At 44.8% G+C, this 20,214-nt stretch overlaps 1 long non-coding RNA gene across 1 annotated transcript in view; it reads left to right on the top strand.

Moving 5' to 3' along the window:
- Nucleotides 1–5,211: 5,211 nt before the first annotated feature.
- The window catches only part of LOC135296883 (uncharacterized), a 125,524-nt gene continuing 110,521 nt past the window's right edge, over nt 5,212–20,214 (top strand). The window contains exon 1 of the long non-coding RNA XR_010358904.1: nt 5,212–5,633. This is a non-coding gene — a long non-coding RNA (uncharacterized LOC135296883). The remainder of the gene's footprint in view (nt 5,634–20,214) is intronic.

The raw sequence follows: 20,214 nt of genomic DNA on the forward strand, positions 1-20,214 counted from the left end.
GTTGCAGGATAGACAATTGGCATTTCAGTCTGTAGTCTTCAAGACCATGGCAAATCTCAACAGTCTTCTAAAGGCATTTGCCTTAAAAAAAATTACACTGCTAAGGTAAAACAATTATATCCCATGGGTAAATAGCAAAAGCTAATGGAATTAGATGTTGTACAATTTCAATATGGTGTGGTGAATTGTCCTTTGCCAATGAAAGGAAGACAGATACTATACAGCAGGCTCAAGTGAGTAGGAGAAGGGTACTTACAAAAGGAAGTTTTTAATGGGTAGGATTTTCTAAATGTCAAAACAGACTGGCTTCTGCTGTTCTCTGGGTTTGTGCTATCAGCACCCAGGTGGCAGAAGAAACAATTAAAAACATCGCTTTATCTTTTGGCACAGTGACTGATTTTTAACTTGAGGAGAATGCTTTGAGGTATCTTTCAGACCAGCTGACAGTACTAATGATACTGCTAGAGTAAGGTATTAGGTGGCATAATCTTGTAGAAGTAAGATACATTAAGAGCACTCTAGCCAACTCAGTCTCATTTCAGCCTGGTACAAGTTTCTTCAAAGGCAGATTCTCTTCAGTGGTTCAGGAATTGCCTCACAGGATTTTTGAGAGTAGTTGATGTAGATAGTTGATGATGATCTAGCAGTCAATACCTGGGTTTGGGAATAGAAGTGGCTCTTACTGAGTCATTCTGCTGAGATGGTTTGCTATGAAATAGGTATTTTCCTCTTAAACCCTTGAAAACATTATTTCCAAAGATTTGAAGTGCTATTGAAATTTTCTGTAATGTGATAAATACTGAACTTAGTGGCTGGTATCAACAAACATGTCTTAAACTACTGCATGTAGTTTAATCCTTGTGCTTGAATTGTTCAGGCAGCATAAGGTAAAAGTAAAACATAGCAGCCGTATTCTTCAGGGGACAATGGCCAGCGTGCTCTTTTCCTTTTAATTTATTTTACAGGGACAAAGTTATTTTGCACTTAATAAAAATACAGAAGGTTCTGATTTTAATGAGGCTTTTTGAAGGAGTTCTTTTCTCTTCTAACCCTTAAAAGTACAAAGTAGGAATTTGTAAGACAGAACTGTTAGCATATTTACCTTCTGTTTTGCTGGTAACTTCAGCCTATCTTTTTAGTTCAGCTTTTAACATTGTTCTAAGGTGAATAAATCTTCTATTCTGCCTTGAAAAACAAATGCAAACAGCACAAGACAAAAGTAGCAGCCTTCTGTCAAACCTGAGCATTTTTCTCCACTCTTTGGTATAACGATGACAATTTGAATTCACATTTTAGCTTACAGCAAAGCTCTCCTGAACAGTGTTTCAGCAACCTGGGTGTCAATTCTGATTTTGATGGAAGGCTTGGTGACAGTCTGATTATATCTATAAATGATATTTGCTGTAATAAGCATTATAGACACACATATTGCTCTAACGTTTTTCATTTTCTTGAGCCTGCAAAATTAGATGCAAACAAAATTGAAGACAGCATAGGTTTAAATGTAGCCTTAAATGCAAATTTGTTCTCATATCTAATAACCCAGAAGTACCTAGTTAGTAAGAGCTAGAGCAAGCTCTGATACCTGTTTTGAGTGCCTTGGACTAATAGAGTGGAATGCTGAATCCTTTTAACAAGACTTGAATTTTTTTCTTCTCCCCAAATGTCCCAGTGAAGCTAACATTGTAATTGTGAAGACTTGGAAGATATTGTCTAGAATGCAAATTTCCTGTTGCTCCAAGAGCAGCAGGCTGACAGAGGTGTAGCTAAGCACACACAGTCCACACATGTTTCAGACTCAAGCAAAGACACTGCTTTCACACACCAGCAAAGTGCAAGTTATCAGAAACATGGTGGTAATGATGGATGTTTCTGCATGAGCAGTAGTAATGCCATTGCATTAGCTGTGCATAGTGCTGTACGTTTTTTTTCACTTATGCCAATAAAAAAAGTGTGGAAGTAATCCACAGCTCCAGTTGTGGATTTGCTGCTATGGAGCTCACAGCTGCTGGAGAATAAATCGATAATCTTACTTTACTGCAGGTTAAACTACTGGTCCTTCTCCCAGAAAGAACCATCTTCCCTTCTGTGCTTCTCCAAGAAAAAGGCACTTGTTTTCAGCACTAAAAGGATTTCTTATAAAGAAACTGAGAGGTCTGTTAGTTTTATGTTGGGAAGTCTTCTGTCCTCGGTTACGAGTTTCTTAGGCAGCTTTTATAGAAAAACCCCACCCAGCTAGTTTCATTATCATGCAGGACTACCTTTGATGTCTCACATTTAAGTTTTCTAGATAATGGAATCAAATCCAAAACCGGAGTGGTCAGGCACACACTGAATCATCTGGCACTAATTTCCTTTCCCTGGGGGCTGACACAATATTATTGTTGCCCTTAACATGAAAAATGGAGAAGTCCCAGCCCTGCTGTGTAGGAGGCCAGCCAGCCATCATCAAAGTAAAGCTCCAGCTATTTATGCACTCAGAAGAATCTTTCTAAAGTTTCATTTGTACATCTGTTGATGGTGTGTTTAAAGTCCCTTAGGCTGAACAGTGGCCCTACATGACTGTTGTGTTACAGTTAACATGAGTTAAACATCAAGGGAATCTTTGAAGTGGTCACTAAGTGCTTTTAGTGATTGTTTCAAAGGCATGTTGTGCTGCACACCCATGCTTCTGTGTTTTTAAATGTATGGACATAAAAAGGGCTGATGTAAAAAGAACAAAAAAAATTCTTCAAGGTTTCTGTTGTACCCAAGTTTTGATTTGGTTTTTAGTTTGTATGTTTACACTGACCAGCATAGCTTACAGTATTCTCTAAGCCTGTTGCAAAGAGCTGAAACTTGTGCTTAATTCATGAGGACTGGGCTAGCTTTCATCAGAGGCCCTCCGGAAACTGAACTAGTCTGGGTAACAGGACTTGTTCTGTGCATTTGTACCAAACTCGAACTTCCCAAAGAAAATGGGGATGTCTAATGCTGTTCTCACAGGGCAGAGTTCGCCAGATCCGGTGTAAGAATGTGTGAGTGAAGCTGTAGAAAACAAGTGGCCCTTCTGTGTTATTTTTTGTACCAAACTGTCCAACATGCTGGCACTAGATAATGGGCCGCTTTTTCCAAGTACAATGGCTTCCATGTGTTCATGAAAAGAAAATCCAGGTTCTCTCTTCTTTCCCTGCAGTAGGGGCTAGTTTTAAAGAATATTTACTGGACATCTTTTGATGAGCTCACTGCCCTGCTTTCCAATCATTCCTGTAACTTAATAGTCCTTAACTCTTAAAGGCCTCTGAGCTATAAGCTTTTGACTCCAGGCACACATTTCCTCTTCCTGCTGCAGAAAGGTCAGGTCTGCCTTTAGCAGGTTCCCAGATGGATGTTCTGCAGTGCTCACTCACAATTTCATTATTTCCCTTGCACCCTCAGATATTCTCAACTCATCTTTGGGATGAGAGGGTAGATGCCCATGGTGGGAAAGTTGCTTAACAGAGTGAGTGTTGCAGCTGGCACAGTGTTGCTGCAGCCTATGGATCTCTTGGGATGGTCCATGCTGCAAGGCAGCTGTGAGTGGCTTTTGTGTATGAAATTTCTAGTGTGCATGAAGGTAGAAGACAGATGAAGTCAGATGGTTCTGCCTCTTTGCATGTTGGACCCTTACAGCTAAAAACGCATTTGGTCACAGTCATTTACTTGAGCAGGTCTTAATCTAAACAGCAGAGGGCAGTTTTGCACACACATTTTGTCCAAGCTCACGCTGCAAAATCCTAATTTTCAGAATCTTCCTGTCTGGCGAGGTGATGCAATGCAGCTTTTTGTCCAGACAGATTTGGTACACTGTGTAAGACAGGCTCAGTGGAGCAGCAGTGGAATGTGTTTCTACTGATAATACCTGATTTTGGCTTTTTAAAATCCTGTGTGTTTAAATTGTGATGTCATGATTAGGAGGATTTCCCTCTTTCTCTCCATCCCTCAATACAAACTAGGTAAATAGATAAGCCAGCTGCATTGTACAACTTAAACTCTGCAACAAAATGCAACCACATCTGATTGCCAGGCATGCAAGAGAAGTTTTCCCCTGCCCAGCTGTGATTATTCTGGGTGAGCTTTGCTGCCTGGAGTGAAAGGAATGCATCTTTCAAGGTTAACTGCAGGAGGGGTAGAAGTGAAATCTGCATCTTGAGATTTTACCTGGAGTTGGACTCTGCCTGTGATGGGCCATGTGAGGAGAGACAGACAAAAAAATAAAGATGCAAGATATTATAGTTGGTGACAGGATACGTTTTCAATGCTGGTTGAATTTCAGCTGATGTTGACCAAATATATTCACCCCATAGTGATCCTGCAGCTGACATGAAGTGAGCTGATCTCATACTTTGTCTCTCTCATGCCTTGGAGGCAGCTGTTTGCCTTGTAGTGGCACCCTGGCTCAAAACTGAATCTTTGCTCCTACATCTCAAAAGTGTTTTTTCTCTGCTTCCTGGTCTTTGTTTGTGGGAGGGTAAAGTGTATGTATGCATACAAGTAAATGGAAATTTTCCACCCTTGCAGCTGTCAATCAGCATTTTTCCAAACATTCAACGTGTTAGTAAGAAATTCTTCAAAGTCTGCTCAACACATGACAACATCTAGAGAAAGCTGTTTAATAAAAGATATTGTGTGAAAACCATGCTTCTTCTCTTTCCGTAGCTCACTATGGCCATGTTACACCCTGTAACATAGCTTGGAAGATACAGAAATTTGCTGTAAAAACCAGTATTTGCCTGTTTTGGCATGTATGTAAAAGAGCATTTCCCTGGAGCTCTGAAACATTAGCTGGTTAGCATCTCTTGTTGTATTTAATATTATTTAACGAGAAATAATGTACATTCAGCTTTGATTATTAAAATTACAATGATTATTGCATGAATTTGTGAATTATAATGCAGTGACTAATTAAATGGAGAAATGAAGAAAAGGGATTATTGAGCAAGCATGTTCTTGGAGAAACTCTCCCTTGTTGTTTTTAATTGATAGTACACACCTAATCAGTTCATAGCAGTATTTCATTACTGGTGGGAAGAGTCTGGTTTTGATGAAGATTTACTTTCACCACTGATATAAAACAGCCTGGTCCTGTAGGTTACCATGAGGAAGACTGCCAGCTTCTAGCACTGAGGAGGTGGAAGTTTTTGCCTATATAAAGAAGGGAAGCCCCATCTGACCCCAGGTTACAGCCTCCATATTTATTGACTTCAGAGTGTTTACTATAATGACACCTGAATTTGCATAATCATGAGGGGTTGCTATTTGGTTTATGTTTCACTTGTTTTTATCTCTCCATTTAAAGGTTTGAGCTTTAACATCAGGTTCCTTGGCTTGTCAGAAGTTGTCTGAAACAACTAAGAGCCCTTTTTTACTTCTTTGTAGGGATGTTATTTACTGGCCATTGACACTGGCAGAATTCTTAGCATGAAATTATTATTACTTCTGTATCAGCAGAGATGTGTGTGGCACTCTGAAGAATCTGTCAAGATGAAGTCTCTGCTTCTCCAAACTCACAGCCTGTGGTCCTGATCCTGTAATTTACTCAGCATGGTCCTTTCCTCATGGAAACCTAAGCAGTCAAGAGCAGGACATTGGGACAGTGACACAGGAAGGGAGAGGTAAGGTTTAGGATAGTATGATTGTTCTGGTAGTAATTGGGCAGGTGTTTTATCTGAATTTTGTTTGAAGCTCTGAAGCTTGCTTCTTTTCTACATCACATTAATTTTAGACTAGTTGGCTAATCACTGCTAGTTACTAGTGTAATCAGGAAAAACCAGACTTCAACCAACCATAGATCTGCTTATAAATAATTAAACCTACCAAAAGAAAGCAGTATTAAAGGCTCTATAATGGAATAGTTTTGAGACACAACTTCCCCCACAACTGAAAGCAATAACATGAGCTATCAAGCACTGGGTTAATTGCTCTGCTGGCAGTTCTGCAGTTTAAATACCTTCTGCATTGAAAATGTAAGAAGCAATCTTTCAGAAATCTAACTTGCTGTTGGACAGCAATTTTAAAGGGAACTCTGTTCTGTCAAAACACTGTAATCAGCCCAAACTGTAGTGCCCAAAATTCAGCGATACCATGATGCAAATAGGAAAGCTGGGTCATGGGTATTAAAGCAGGCATAAATAAATGAAGCAGCCTAGAAGGCAATGCAGTGCGTCAGTGTCCATCTTAGATGTTGGATTGCAAACTGTGAATGCCTGACAACCTGATAAAACAGTTGCAAACTGGAGAGGTACTTCACAGAGAGAAAGCTGTAGCCCAGTTTTGGACAGCTGCCCCATCCTTTAAAACAATGCAGCCTTCTAAAACATGCTTTTGACCCTCCAGGTCTTGGTGGCTAGAGCAGTTCTGTTGGCTCTATCCTCCTTTTTCTAATTTAGAGCTGGTTTCCAGAAAGCAGAGGAAGACATGCTTGGCAGGTTATGTGGTAACCATATGTTCAGGAGGTCAGATGATGAGACTGGTGTGCCCTGCCACCCTCAAGAACCAATGGACTGTCTGGTTCTTAGTGGGAGCTTGAGCACTAAGCTTGAGCACCACTTGGGCACCTTGGCTTCTCTGGGCAACTATGAAAGTAAGTGCTCATAAGTTATATTGATTTTCTAAAGTGAATATATCCCCTGAGATGGAATGTATTGATACTGGGGCAGTGTTCTCCCCATGGTTTTGGTGATAAAATGGGAAGCAAGGAAAAAAAGTTGACTCCTTTGTAGAATCCCTTTCTTATTTTGGTTGTTTCCAGAATGGTGTTAGGACCAGTTGGGAGCAGTGTTTGCTCTGCTGCATTGCCCTTGAAGGTCTTCAGCAGGCCTGACAATATTTGTCATTAGACTTTAGATCTTTTCAAAGATAGGTATCTCCTGCCTTGGGCAGCAAAAAAACCCAGTGATCTCACCCTGATTTTAAAGAAAAAAGAAACAGATTGCAGTCTGACAGAACCAGCAATGGCTCAGACTCAGGAATCTTCCTGGCCTTTCCTTTTTTAAAATCTGAGTGTTCAAATTCTGCCTGCCCAGCTCCTGATGATGTTGCAGGCGATGTGGGTCTCAGGGAGTGACAGAACAAACTTTGTAATTAATTGTTGCAGAAGTGGTTTTGTAAATTCAAAGTATTTGTAGGTCCTCATAGTATATGTATATATACATATATATATGTATATATGTCACCAAAGAACTTGTAGAGACTATCACTGGGTTTTTGAAAACATGCTGCTGAAAGAGTAGTTCTCTAGAGCAGTATTGATTATCTTCATTTGGGGGAACTTAAGTGCATTTTCCTTTTTTCTTGGAAGACTGCATTATTTTTTGCTAATATCAAAGAATATCATTCTTTGTGACATGCCTGCAGATGCAGTGTAGCTGTGCTCTTATGAAGCTTCACTGGAATCAGGGACCAAAGACACAGAGTTAATTATTAGCTAGACACATCATCCTTTGCCCCAGAGCCAATACAGTCTGCTGCTAATCACCTTTCAATGCCTGTAAGGTGTGAGACTGCACATTTATTTCAGTGGGAAGAACAGATGCCATGAAGCAGAGCTTTGTGGGCAGTCTTGGATACCTGATGCAAGGCTTCTTTCATTGCTTCCCAAAATGATGGTGTCTTCTGGCAGAGTTTAGGCACTGGGACTGTTTTTGTTTTCTGGGTAAATGTAAGTCTGCTGTAGCCAGTATCTTTCAATTTAACAGCTTTTAGTGAATGTCATAATTCTCATATGCCAAAGTTCTTTTTATTTTTTAACTTGCCGTGTGAAGATTGTACAAAAGAATTTGTACACTGCCCTTTGCTGGGCATTTCTGAAGACTGAGTGCCTGCCTTTTGCTGTCTAAAGGGCTTAGCACTTGGGCTTTTCTTTTTTAAAGGGTTGAAAGGTTAACATTTGTATTCTTTTCAGAATACAAATGCAGATGTACATAGCGGAGTCAAATTTTCAGGGTTGGCACTGCAGATAGCATCAGGGCACACAGCTGTTTGTTCCAACGTGACTGGGAGCAGGGCATCACGTCCAGAATCAGACCTGTCTCCATGGGACATGGTAGTGCTGACTGTTTCTGCCAGCCCATCACTTTGCCACAGACATCCATATGATAACTGCAGAAGATGGTGAAGCTGTGGTAGCTTTGTGTGCAGCAGCAGTAGCAGCAGCAATGGAAGGGCAAAGAATCTGTTTGGACCTCAGTGTAAAAACCAGCTTTTCCTAGCAAAGCCAAGTTCATCTTAAACTTCTTTATGGTGGATTTTTCCCTTTTACCCATGCCTTCCTAGACCTGTCTTTTATAGATCAAGCAGTTTTGCAGGTTTCAGGCTTGGCTGTAAACCACGAGAAGGAAAGGGGGTCCCATGTCCAGGTGTGCTGGCCAGCGGGGGCAAGGGTGCAGGAGGCTCCGGAGCGCCGCTGCTTCGGCTTCAGGGCCCGTGTCGCTAGATGGCAATGTGGCACTCCTGCAGCTGCGGCTCCTGGAAAAGGGCTTGCTTTCCCTGTATTTATCTCTGCCAAACTGATGATTGCACCCACCACCCTGGCAACAGAACAGAACAAAATCATTTCATAGAACATTACAGCTGTTGTGCCTTTTTCTTTTCTTTCTTTTTTCCTTTCTTTCCCCCACAGTTCTTTGTCCCACAGCAGGGTGCAGAGGTTTAAAAACCTTCTTTCTTAATCACTCTCCTTCTAAAAACAGAGAAAACACAGCCTCTTGGGAGAAATTAGCTGTGAGAAAAGCATTTCTCAAACAATTGCCAGGAAATATTGTCTTGACCGATATTCCTGATGTAACACTGTCGTTCTTGGTACTGTTATTCTAACATACTCGACTGAAAAAACAGCAGGATACAGATCTGTAATGCATGATCTGCAGCTTACCACCTACCTTACCTTTTTATAGGTACAAACTGCTTTCAGTTTGTATCCTCCCCCCATCCCCTGGAGCTATTCTGTTTTGGAGAGTGAAGAATTATTTGTGACTCTCCTCTTGTGACTAGTGTATCAGGCCAAGACTGTGACAAGGCATGGCTGAAAATTAAGGTTATGCCTCTGCTGCCTGGGTTCCTGATTGAAATTCAGTGTTGTGTGCTGCGGTTGGGATCAGGCTGCACGCCTACAGTGACCCCTCCTAGCCTTAAAGCCTGGCAGCCTGAAAATACGTGAGGTTGGTGAAGCCTGAATTTAGCTGGGAGCAGCTGGAGAGCAGGTATGCATGAAGAAGGCACCAGAAATACACTGAGACCAGGGTCTTGACCCTGAAAGCCCTCTCCCCATTTTTGTATTCATGGAAGATGGACCAAGCTGTAGGCTGGGCAGAGGCTGGAGGAATGGTGGTAAACTTGAAGTGCTACAAGCCAGCATTAGCAGTGGCTAGGAACTGCTAGCAGCTATCCAGAGAGCTGTGTGTACACACATGTGTGCCCACTGGCATGCACAGCCATAGCTGTTTGTATTGTGCGGTTCAAATTTTGTCCTTCCTTACATAAATTCATGGAGATTTGAGAAGCGAGCCTTGCTCTATGGGACAGGGTGTGAACTGAAGCACCTTCTGGAAGACAGACAGCAGTGTAATCCTTTCATTCAACCATGTCTGCAGCTGCTTTTTATAAACTTGGCATAAATACATACTCAGTGAAGCCAGGCCTGTGTAGCTGGAAAATATTTTCCACCATCCAAAAAAACCAGAAGATTGGAAAAAGAGCCCAGAAATTGTGCATAACATGGAATGGCCTCGCTTGTGGTTTTTTTCCATGACTTCCTCAGCTCATTTTTCTGCTGCCAATTTTAGAAGCCCATAAGTCATACTTGTTAAACTTTCTCAGTTAAAATGTAACTCTAAGAACAAAGTCATATGATATGTTGCAGTCAAATAATCCTTCCAGAGCCTCTGACTGGAGAAAAGCTACCCCGATCTGGCCGGCTCGCCAACCCACCGGGCTCCTGTCCCAGGAGAGGCAGGGCTGAGGGGCAGGTTCACAGCCCGGGGCTCAGCTGTGCGGCCCGCATGGGCGATGGCTTCCCAGTGGACTTCAGCAATGTCTCCCTGCTTTTGCCGGTGCGGTCAGGCAAAAATTTCAGCTCCTCCTCTAGGAGGACTTCAGGCAAGAGGCTGAGCAGGGGAGGCAGCGAGGGGAGGCAGCGCAGAGGGTTTGGTGGTGGAGGAAGGTGCTGCTGCGGTCAGGGTGAAGGAGCTGAGGGGTGAGAAAACAGCAGGTTGCCAAAAGCGAAAGTGAATTTGCTGGAGGGTTTGAAGAAAGAACATCCTCATTCTCATTCACTGCCTTTTTAAGTGTTGAATCAATATGGAAGTACATTCATGCCAGGAGCAATACGTTTGCCGGTTTTGCTCTATTTTATAGGGTGATTTTGCTTACACCACGCCCCAGATGACTGTTTTGAAGTGCCATCCCTTGTCCAGGGTCTGCTCTGAGCCCTTACAAAGACCAGGTTCCCAGTCACTGCTGGGAGGATCATTCTAAATTTACCCTTGGCAGTAGCCAAGAGTGGGATCTGGCTGATGGCCGTGGTGCTCCAGCCTGCCTGCGCGGGCAGTCCCAGCCTGGGCCCCTGTGACCTGCTGCCGGCTTGGGAAGGCAGGGAGTCCCGGTGTCCCCAGGGCTGCCTTGGGCAGCCGCTGTGCCTGGAGCGTGCATGGCCGGCAGGGTGCGAGGGACTGGAGCAGGCACAGAGGCAGGTGAGAGGAGCGAGCGGAACTGAGAGGGGCTTCCAATGCTCCGACTTCCAGCCCTGCCTCCCCCTTCTGCTGGGGGCGGAGCAGCGTGAAAAATCTCCCTCTGGAAAAAAAAAGAAAAGAAAAGAAAATGCTTATGTTTCTCCCCCTTAACCATCAGAATATCAGCTTTTGAGCTTGGCTGTGGCCCTCGATGGAAACTGGGAGAGTGTCGGGAGGAAGCAGGGGGAATCACGCTGCTGCGCAGCGGCTGCCGGGAGCGGTGGGCCCCCGAGACCGCCTTTCTGCGGCAGGGCGGAACGCCCTCGCGAAGCCTGTGTGGTCTTCACGGGAAGGGAGGAACTGAGCAAACCCACTGGAAACCGGCAAGGGTGTTGTAATGTTTTTTGGACAGCCTGTTTCAAAAAACAGCGACTGCCTCTCTCTCACTCTCACTCTCTCCACACCGCCCCCCCCCCCCTCCCCTGGCAGCCGCTTCCCGTGCCATGACATTGAGGGAGATGGTGGTGACTGATGTAACCGCGGCCAGGGAGAGTCTCTTGCCCAATGTGCAGAGGCTGGACGATGGCCAGAGAAATTTGCTAAGGCTGGGTTTTCTCACAACGGGCTCGCTGTGTCTGTGCACATACCTGTAACTGGGCCAGGTGCTTGGCACGGCTGCCTCCCCAGCCGAGTACACGAGGTGGCAGAGCTACTCAAGCCGGGAGGAGGAGGAGAAGAAGGAGAAAAGGAAGAAAATGTTGTTCTTTTCCCACATGAATGCAGACCCAATAACATACCTAGGCACTCATTGTTTGTGTCACCGTGTTGTAATTAATAACGCTATCTGTTCACTGAGGCCAGCTGTTCTTTGTGCTCATGGCTGGAACGTGGGGGAGATCGTGAGGAGAGGCCTAGCAGTTTTTCTGCTGGATCACCACCTTTAAGTTATTGTGACAGACCTTTAAAAGGATGTCTTTGTATGAACTGGAATATAATGCTCAGCTGGGCTCTTAAATTCTGGCTCTGTTGAGAAAAGAGATCCGTTCATATCGATTGTCATTTTGTATGCAGTTCAGGCACCGACTTGTAGAAAATCTGGGCCAAGAGAGATATCATTAGGTATTTATGGGGGTTTGGTTGGCTCAGCAGTCAGTTTTTCCATTGTCATGCCGTGACAGTAGTGCATTACATACACCCTCAGGAGACATCCTTCTGCTACCACAACAATAAAGGACCTTTTTTTCTTTTTCTGACTCATCTTCAGCTTGAAAAAAAAATGCCAGCCACCACCAGTAAATATAATTAGCAACATGCAGATACACTTTAGGTAGCTTTCAGAGCCCATCGGGATAGTTCCTGTTAAAATACAGTCTCATTGTTGCTTACCCATGCTTGTACCTCCAGCTGCATTCCTGATTATACTTAGATGTTTTAACATAGCCTGGTGATGTTGTAGGCTGAGGAGCCATTTCTAGTTTGGACAAAGAGGAGGAGTATGTTTAATGCTGGGATCATCTTTCATGCACACGCAGGAGCTTTGGCCAGACTCAGCAGGCAGGGGAGTACAAATGGCTGTGCTGTGCCGGATGCGAGGTCTGCTTAGCTCTTTATCCTGCCTCTGACGGGCCAGCAGCAGATGCTGCGGGAAGGAGGACAAGAAGCAGAGCAAGTCTAGACTGATTCTGCCCCAGTGTGCCCTCTTGGCTCCCTGCATAGCTATTCCCGTTCACCAAAGCACAGGGAAAGAGGAAACTACTTCCTTAGGCCTGTTCCCCAGCCTCTTCGGGTCCCTGCTGTGCAGTGGCCCTTGTTGGTTTTGCTACCCAGATGTGGTTTTGGGTGGGATGGATTCACTTGGGATCCATTTGGTCACATGGGGATTTCTGGGTTAATGCACCCTGGCCCCCTCAGTATTTCCCTTATGTAAGCATGATGGAGCTGGGAGCAGGTGGCATACAGCTGGGCTCTGCTGTCTGCCAGGTGGGTGAAGTCTGTGCCTTCCCACTTAGGGGCTGCTGCCTGTCCCTGTCCCCATTTGTGCCATTGGAGCACCGCAAAGCCGGGGCCCAGTCTTTGGATCCATGTTTCACCTTGGGGTGAGGGCTGGCACTGGTCACATGACTCTGAGCATGCCAACTGGGAGATTATATGGCTTTGATTATTTATTTATTTATTTCAGCCTGTGACTAAGATGGGGGAGTATTTGTATGGAGCCACTCCTCCCAGAAATTGCTGTTTATATTTCAGTCTCCTGAGCAGAGTCATATCTGAAGTGCTCATAGCCCAGCAGTGGTATGTGGGCTCTGCTGGCATGTCCTCACATAACCTGGCATTCACGCTGCTGGACAGAGTGTGGGCTGGCTGTTTGCTCATCCCAGGTGCAAATGAGCAGAAGTTTTCCTCTGTATTCCTGATTGTTGAGCTCAGAGGGGTGGAGGAGAGGAAGAGCAAGCTTCCCTCTGAAAAGTGGCCAGGGATTGAGTAGGGCCAAACCTGGGGTTACACTGAGAAAAATGAGACAGTGTGGGAGGGGTGGTGGCCCTACAGCTACAGATAATATTGCAGAGCTCACCAGTGTAGCATGTGTTCAGCAGTCACTTGTAACACTGCTGTGTGTGTAAGCAAGTGAGTACCTGCTGCCATGTGATCAAAACGAGAGATGCTTTTAGAAACAGGCGAGGATGGTGTGAAAAAACCAGTCAGCTGAAGATTCCTAAGCTTGTAGGACACCTGTAGGCTAGTAGGCACAAGTGAAACTTTGCACAGAAACTCCTCAAATATCAAGCTGGTGTTTACTTCCGTTATCTCTACCGAATTCCACCTGTGTAAGCCACTTATTTCTTTGGGATCTCATCAATTCAAGATGCTGGTTGTAAACACACCTTAGGTCTGGGGGAAGGGCAGAGCCAGCTCAGACAAGTTGGAGGGAAAATGGTTTCCCAAAGCAAGGGTCTTGGCCCCTATGGCAGGGCAGAGGTCAATACAATGAATTAGCCAAGAAGAATGTAAAGCCTAGGGCTTTAAAACAGCACTTGACTAGGTGGCTAGCAAACTAATGGTACATGGGGAAATAGGATTTTGTATTCTTGAGCCAAGGGAAGTTTGGTGAAACCTGTCCCCATATGTCATCAGTTGTTAAAACAAGTCTTCTGGAAATGCTAAAGTCTGTCTCTCCCCTCTCCTTGCCCTATAGAAATGTAAGTAGCATAACTTCATCTGAGTTTTGTGATACATGAGTAATTCTGCCTCCAAGGCTGTCTGGGACTTCTGCACCACATCCTCGCTCCAGCTTGTAACTCAGTACAGTATTTTACAATGTCTGGGATAGAGATAATTTCTTCTGTGTAGTGTGCTGTGGTATGTTCATTGGGCACAGTGCTGTCTATGAGGTGAGAAAAGGGGCAAGACTTCTCTTGGGCCATTGATATTGGGCATTTTCTGGTTTAGCACTTCCTAATTCTTCAGTAAGTCCCCTGATCAGCTAATGACTGAGGTCAGGCCTGTTGGCCTTTGGTCAGCAAACTAAAACCTGGGGGTTTTGTCCTGAGTTGAGTTTGTAAACAAGGCATAGACCCAAATTTTTAAGCTCCCATGGCAAAGGCTAGAAAATGGGAAGAAACCAATGCCAGCTCAAGTGAAGTATATGCTGTGAGTGGTGCTCTCATTTCCAGCAGGGAGGACTTTGACATTCTAAACCAGCAGTTCAGCCATGGTAGTGCAGCAGAAACTCTCCAGAGAAAGATTACTGTGGAAATTTGCCTTGTGCTGGTGGTACCTCCTGGTCAGGGCCCAGCAGCTGTGGGACTGCAGGGAAGGCTTGTGTGGTGCTTGCTCATGTGTTCAGTGAAGGATCTACAGGCTCCAAGCTGCCCTCCTGTTTGTGAGCTCCTTAATCTGTCTTCAGTGGTAACTGGGGGAGAGGAAAAACAGCTTTCCAGCCATGTCAAGCTGCCTTTTTTTTTTTTTTTTTCCTGCGGTGAAGGAAGACTCAGTGGTTCTCAGAGATGCTAAATGAGACGGGTTTGATCTTGGGAACACCTGTGCAAAGATGGGGTACTCCCAAGGACGTAACTGTGTGAAACTGGTGTAAATGAGGCCAGGATGATGGGGTTCTGTTCTCCAAATATGAATCTTATACTGAGGTCAGTGGGAGGCAAAGGTGTGTCATCCTTTGTGTGGATGGGGGTTTTTGCCACTGCTTGAGCACAATGGAGATCCTTGGGGAAGCATTTATGAGTGAGTTGACTACCTGCACCTTGCCTGATTTATATCTCTCTGGCTTGTGCTGATGCACAGCCAGACATTGTCAGCTTTCTTGGCATGTAGATCACTGCTGCCAGGTAGTTAAAATGTGCAGAATGTTTCAGAAAGAAGGAATGGGGTTAGAAGAGGAAGGTGCTGCGTGAGACTTAGTTTGCTTTATTGAATCGTGCTGGGCTTGGTTTGGTAATTCCCACTCTCTAGGCCCAGAGTTTCAGTGGTTTCACATTTCAGCCCAGCACAGCATCAGTAAGTCCATTCTTCCAGGAAGGTCAGAATTACTTTCAATCCATCCCTCCCCTTCTCCCTGGGAGACTAAGGCTGTCTAACAGCAACAAGGGTTCAGGGTACAGTCTGAGCAGTAGGAAGCATTTTTGCTTCCTGTCAGTTTCTTGTCTTTCTGCAAGCACTCAGGGACATTGTCTCCTGTCCCCATGTAACCACTGAAGTGTCCAGCTGCCCCTATGAGGGCTCAGCTGCATGTACCTCAAATGGAAGCCAAGGCCAGTTGTGAGTGCTTGCAATCTCCCAGGTCTGGCCCTTGGCATAGTTTTCCCTCTGGCCTCACCAGTCAGGAGGAGTCCCATTGAGTCATGATAAATTTGAAGGATGTGCTTTTACTGACAGTGCCTAAGGAAGATTTGTTGTGGCAGATGACAGTGCATTTGTGTCTTAAAGATGAGGTACTGAAGGACAATTACTGAAATTAATAAATAAATATAGGAAAAAAAAATTCAGGAAAGAAAACAGCTCAATAGGAAAGTTACAGACTTAGCCATCAGCCTGGTTTCATTCATTTTTGGCTGGGTGACAATCACAAGTTCAAAATTCAGTGACATTCAAACCTGTCTCTACAGGTGAAGGGACACAAAATGGGATCTAATTTGTTCTTCACGGGGCATCACTTTCTGGTGTTCTTTTTATATTATTTTTATTTGGCAAGAAAGTACAGGTAATTTATGTCAATGTCATCAAAGAGACATTCTTGTTACTCACAACTGTGACCTTGTATCCAGCTGAAAGAGTTATAGCGGGTAACCAGTGAGGTGCTCAGCTTACATCCAGGGCAGATTTTCCAAGCAGCAGCTATGCTGGCAGGGCTACCTGCCATGCTGTCCAGCCACATTGGTGCCAAGTGATTCTGGGAAAATGTGGGCAGTGACGCCATAGACCAGCAACAGTGGAGGTGGATTCCTGGAAGAAGCCTTCTGAGAGCAGCAGCCCCTGGTGCAGCACGCTGCAGGATGCACTACTTTAGGGACAACTGAAATGTGGGAGAAGGGGTCACACAGTCACACTGGCACACTGTAGTGTCCTGTCCGCACAGCAGGCAGCAACCTTTGTGAACCGGTCACGGAAAATGGGCTGCTTGGCCAGGAGGAAACAGCTTAGACATCAGAGCTTTCATTCAGAATTAGCTGTGAGCTGGCCAGAAGCTGGCCAGGCATAAATTGTGTTTGGGGTTTGTTCTGCCAGCTGCGTTACCAACAAGGCAAAAACTGTCTGAAGAACAAGGCTCAGGTTCACACACTTAAACCATACCTGTCATAAGGTTGCTAAACTTTTCCCTAGGGCTGGTACTACACTGTTTATTGTATTGGCATGCTGTCTTTTCTGTTCAACTGCTGCATGATTGTACTATAGCACGTGCTGTTGACAAGGACTAAAGCTCAGATCAAGCTGTGTAAAGAGGTAACTGTGGCCTTGATCTCTCCATGATGAAACCAGAGTAAATTACTGGATGCTGAATGAGTTATTCCCTGTTTATTTCAATTTAAGCAAGCTTAGAATCTGATCTTCAGATCAGGTTATTTCTCTAATTCAACTGGTCATATTTATAAATTCATGTAATGGTCAAAATGATCCAATAAATGCCAGCACACAATTCTACCACCTGCAAAACACTGAATGTATATATTGGCACTTTTCTTGTTTGCTGACTGCAGGACAAATAGGTTTCATATTGGGACATCCAAGTTTGTTTCAGCAGCTGGATGCATGACAAAGCCATGTTATAATCTGGGTACTGATTATGGCTTTGCAACATGTTGGCTCAGCATGTGGTGAATTTGGATGAGTAGATAGATCAACTTTTTAGTGACCTATGGCTTGATTTCAGCATGGAGAAGGTTGTCAGCATATTTGTGCTAATTAAGGAAACGGCATGGGAAACTCCTTTCCACTGCAGATACAGCCAGAGCTCAGGAAGTGTCCTTGCTCCTCAATATTTTTTGTAACAGCCAGTTTGTCTTGAAGTAGAGAAACAGCTTTGTGTCTTAACTGTATTTCTAAGCTGCAATGAAGCTTGTTTGGTTCTTGCCCAAGTCTTCTGTTTTAACCTGCTTCTGGAGGATGGATTGAGTGGTTAGGTCGCAAACACTTTAGGAGAGCGTTTCAGCTGTATTTGGGGCCAGTAGTGCAGGCTTAGATTCTCTGCCTTAGTGGGGTTCATTTGTAATGTTGACAGTAACTGAGCACCAAGAAATAAACACATGTTTGTGCTCACGCTTTGCCAGCATAACTTTCTTCCTGCTGAAAATAATACTTTTGCCCAACACTGACTCTTTTCTTTCCTTCAGACACTGTTCTGGGTATGTTATGCTACTCTTAACACATTCCCATGTTCATGTTCCCGAGAAGGCAGGCTGAAACGTTGCCAGCTCTATTAAGTTCTTTCTGTTACACTGAGTCAGCTGCTGTGATTTTACCTTTGCTCTTGGTCAAAGTATACACTCTATTACCTTTTTGTTCTTTTTTTTAAACATAAGAAATAGCATTACAAGGGTTTGTTCCGTGTGCCTACATTTCCTCCTACTTCAGTAACAAAATCAGCACATTACTTTTGTTGTTAATAAGACAGGTACACCTAGAAGGCCTTGATATTTGGGCTGTGGATTCCCAAGGGATTCACAGCTCAAACACAAAGGGAGAATAGAAATGGGAGAAATAAGTGTCTTTATTTGCATTTATGAATAGGGAACTGAAAGTAACCACAATTAAAGAGGCACTTAATTCTTTCTTAGTGAAAGGCCAAAGGAAGAAATCTTCAGTGGGGCTGTAAGAAGACCCAGGACCAGCAGATCTCTGTTCTGCAGATGGCTCTGGACTCAGTTCTGCTCACAGGCCCCAGCAATGCTCAGTCAAGCAACAGCCATATGTCCACGTGCCCGCCCGCCTGAGCTCTGGCTGGCAGCCCAGCCCTTCACTAGGTCAGCACGGTGCTCCTGTTCCCAGTGCAAGGTGCTCCCAGAGCTTCTGGCCTTCTGCCCTCTCTGCTTTAGTAACAATTCTTGCTGAATTGACCCCTGCAGCAAGAGGTTGTAGTAGCTGTTTGTATTGAGCATTGAAGGCCTCCAGAATGGCAGCTTCCATAACTGGGGGTCATGGCAGACCTTCCCCACGTGCCAGTCTGTGGGAAGAGTTTTGCAGCTCTTACAAGTTGAAGGTGGAGTCAGCTGTAACCTGACTTACCTTCCTTGGCATTTTGAAGTCTGGTGAAACATAATGCATAATGACACTTATTCTGCCTTTGCAAGTAGGAGACTGCCTTTAAGCCAAAGTGTCTCATCGGCAAACCTCACCTCAATGCAGAGTGCTTATTCAGATGTAACCACGAAAATGAGGGCTGGCTAAATAATGCCTCTGACTGAAAGGATCCACTGAAGCTCATTATAATGATCTTAATGACTTCCAATTCAGCTGTGTGTGTGATATCAGAGTGCAAAGGTAATTATGGAAGTGCTAAATACTATTATTATTTGATATTAGTGACAGGGTGGAGGTGAGACCCGGTGAACCCTGCTCTCATCTGGCCTAGAGAGGAATGAGGGTTGCCCCTTCCCTCCACTGCTCTCAAGGCCTGCAATAGAAGAACTGTGCAGGCAGGGTGGAGACAGGACTCTGCTCCCTCTTCCAGCTGCAGCAACCTGACTCTTACTTTGCCTTCATGGTGTCAGGAGGTGGCTTCTTCCATGTGCAGCAAACTGAGAGAAAGGAAATATGTCTCCATACCACCCTTCTTGCTTGCCTCCATCTTGTCAGCAAAGGAAGCAAACATGCCTTCTCTCTCCTACACTAGTTTTGCTGGTCTTTCCCTCAGTTTACTCTGTCTTTGCAGTGGCCCTCTGCTACTACCTGATATTGCTGGATATTCCCATCATTTTTATTTTTTTACTGTGTGATCTGGGAGGGGCTTCAGCATCACAAGTGCTCCTTGGCTTGTATGGGGTTTCTCCTTACTCTATGTTGGCAGCTCAGACTCTGAGGACTAGGAAGGGGGGTGTTCAAGCCTGGCTTTGTAGAGACGTCAGACCAGATGACCTCCTGAGGTCCCTGTCAGCTTCAATAATTCTGTGTTTTGGAGGACTTGTCTTGCTGTTGACATAGCTCTAGCCCGTGAAAGTGTTAACCCTTTGACCTATGAGGAGTTTTTAAGGAAACAGTGATAACTTACATGGTTAACGATTAGCTATGTGACTTTTGTGCCCAACAGACTACGTGATCTGTGGGAACCCTGTGTGCTAGCAGGGTCTGCATGCAAAGCTGCACCCAGCCTTGCCGGCCCTCCTGGGCCACAGGTGAAACAGTGAGAGCACATTCAATTAGCTCTGTTCACTGACCACGCCAGCCTGCACCAGGAGAAACCTGTGCTGTGGCGGTGAGTCAGACTCAGATGGTTACTTGACCCAAAGGAAGGCTTGATGATACACTGAGGCTGGGACACACCAGCAGTGATTATATGATGATTCACTGCCTGTGCTCTGCCATTCAAAACATCCTCTGTGTTGCACAGGCAGGGCCATTCACAGAGGCTGCAATGAGGAAGTGATGTTTGCACCTTTAGCTGCCACCTTCTCACTGAACCTTTCAGCAGCTGCCTGCGGTGTGGCGCTGGTCTCACTCTGGGCAGGCTGGTACTAGGAAAATGTGCTGGCAGGGGCAGCTCCCTGATGTGCCAGGTGACTGCAGCTGGGCATTTCCTGCCAGTAATGCCCAACCTCACCCTCAGAAGGTTTGGCCAAAGTGTAGTGCAGCCAGGCATCCCAGTGTCCCCCCAACACCATCCTCTGCAGTGTGAAAGCACATCACTGGACTTTAATGCTAAACTGAGGGCCAGGTGGGAACTCAAAGCCCTTTAATACTCTGCATTCCAGCCCATAATTTGCACATCATTATTCAAAACTCTCGTAAATTCTTTGCAGAGCTGTTCCCATTTCCATTTTCCCTGCTGTCAGAAATGTGCACCTCATACAGCCCAGACTGCTTCTGT

The sequence above is a fragment of the Passer domesticus genome, chromosome 3 (assembly GCF_036417665.1).
Source record: "Passer domesticus isolate bPasDom1 chromosome 3, bPasDom1.hap1, whole genome shotgun sequence".
NCBI lineage: Eukaryota > Metazoa > Chordata > Aves > Passeriformes > Passeridae > Passer > Passer domesticus.